The following is a 2,511-nucleotide window of genomic DNA, read 5'->3' on the forward strand; positions in this document are numbered from 1 at the left end:
TACAGGGCTCCGGGGCTGCAGGGCTGTAGGGCTCCGGGGCAGCAGGGCTCCGTGGCTGGAAGGCTTTCAGGGCTGCAGCGCTCCGAGGCTCCAGGCCTCTGGGGCTGCAGGGCTCCAGGGCTGCAGGGCTGCAGGGCTCCGAGGCTCCAGGGCTCCGCGGCTGCAGGGCTCCGGGGCTGCAGGGCTCCGGGGCTCCAGGGCTGCGGGGCTGCAGGGCTCCGGGGCAGCAGGGCTCCGGGACTCCAGGGCTGGGGGGCTACAGGGCTCCGGGGCTGCAGGGCTCCGGGGCTGCAGGGCTCCTAGGCTCCAGGGCTCCGGGGCTGCAGGGCTCCAGGGCTGCAGGGCACCCGGGCTGCAGGGCTCCTGGGCTGCATGGCTCCAGGGCTCAGGATGGCTCTGAAACCCCACGCTGGGCCTCAGGCACGGGGAGGACCACCTGAGCTCTCAGGCCCAGGGGAGGACTGCCCGGGACCCATGGAGCCCGCCCCGGGTACTTTGCCATGCGGCGGGCCGGAGGGGGGAGCCCCGGACTCCTGGGAGGTGTTGCCCGGGCATCGCCCATCTGGTCCCCGGCAGAGAACCGCTAGCCCTGAGCAAACGTGGAGAAAAAGGACCATCGGCAAGGGGCTGAGAGGCAGGAGCGTACCCGGGCCCCTGGGGGCCCAGTTGGGCGGGCCACGGGACTGCCATCCCCCTCTCATGGAGGTCTGCCTGAGCAAATTCGGAGGAAAAAGGACCATCGGCAAGGGGCTGAGAGGCAGGAGCGTACTCGGGCCCCTGGGGGGCCCGGCCGGAGGGCCCCAGGACTGCCTTCCCCCTCTCAGCATGGCCGGACCTCACGGAGGTCTGCCTGAGCAAACTCGGAGAAAAAGGACCATCGGCAAGGGGCTGAGAGGCAGGAGCGTTCCCGGGCCCCTGGGGGCCCCGGCGGGCGGGCCCCGGGATTGCCTTCCCCTGATTCAGAATCGCCGGACCTCATGGAGGTCTGACTGATACTCTACCTACTAATCCGAAGGAAAATTACCCCCCTGTCTTGTAATCCGTGCACTCGAGGTGACAGAGGGGACCCAAGGCGCGAAAGTATCCGACCTCCTGGAGCCTTCGCTGGGATCTGGGAGGCAAATGGCATCCCATCGGGACTTCCAGGGAAGCCGGCCATCTGGTCGCCCCATAAGAAAGCATTGCGGGCGACCAGATGGCCGAGGGGATCTGGGCGACCAGATGGCCGAGGAGATCTGGGCGACCAGATGGCCGGGCACGAAAGGGAAGCCATCTGGACACCCTGTGCCCCAACCAAGGAGTGAGCGGGCCCCGGGGCATGGCGGACCAGAGGCCCAGGGCCCCAGCTGGGCCCCAGCCATGGAGGCTGCAAGGGGGCCCCGACAGGCCCTCCGGCCCGAGGCCCGCGCACACCTTGACAAGCAGGGGAGGCCTGCCCGGGCAAGACGGAACCCAGTCCTGGGACTTTGGCAGTGCGGCAGGCCCGGGGACAGGGCCCGGGGCCCGAGCACCCGACCCAGGGCCCGGCAGGGCCCCTGGACCCAGCCGGGGCTCCCAGGCCCGGAGGCGCAGGGGAAGCCTCCCCGGGCCTGCTGGACACCATCCTGGGCACACGGCAGGACCCAGGACGGAGCCCGGGGTGACGAGGCCGCCCTCCCCGGGGCCCTCAGGGGCCCCGGATGGAGCTCCTGTACTCAGCCAAGCAAGGGGAGGCTCCCCGGGCACAACGGAACTCCGTCCTGGGCCTTTGGCAGTACGGCAGGCCGGGGGACAGGGCCCAGGGCCGGAGCACCCGACCCGGGGCCCAGCCGGGCCCCTGGCCCCAGCCGGGGGCCCGAGCCCTGAGGCGCTGGGGGAGCCTCTGCGGGCCCTCCGGACACCATCCCGGGTACCCTGCCACGCGGCAGGACCCAGGACGGAGCCCGGGGTGACGAGGCCGCCCTCCCCGGCGTCCTCAGGGGCCCCGGATTGAGCTCCTGTACCCAGCCAAGCAAGGGGAGGCTCCGCGGGCACAACGGAACCCCGTCCCGGGCCTTTGGCAGTACGGCAGGCCGGGGGACAGGGCCCAGGGCTGGAGCACCCGACCAGGGGCCCGGCCGGGCCCCTGGCCCCAGCCGGGGGCCCCCGAGCCCAGAGGCACAGGGGGAGCCTCCGCGGGCCCTCCGGACCCCGTCCCAGGCACCCTGCCACGCGGTAAGACCCAGGACGGAGCCCCTGAACCCAGCCAAGCAAGGGGAGGCTCCCCGGGCACAACGAAACCACGTCCCGGGCCTTTGGAAGTGCCGGCAGGCCGGGGGATGGAGCCAAGGGCCGGAACACCCGGCCCTGGGCCGGCGGGGCCCCTGGAGCCAGTAAGCTCCGGGGCTGCAGGGCTCTGGGGCTGCGGAGCTGCTGGGCTCCAGGGCTGCAGGGCTCCGGGACTCCAGGGCTCGCGGGCTGCAGGGCTCTGGGGCTGCAGGGCTCCGGGGCGCCATGGCTCCTGGGGCTCCAGGGCTCCCGGGCTCCAGGTCT

Source organism: Lissotriton helveticus, chromosome 6 (assembly GCF_964261635.1).
Source record: "Lissotriton helveticus chromosome 6, aLisHel1.1, whole genome shotgun sequence".
NCBI lineage: Eukaryota > Metazoa > Chordata > Amphibia > Caudata > Salamandridae > Lissotriton > Lissotriton helveticus.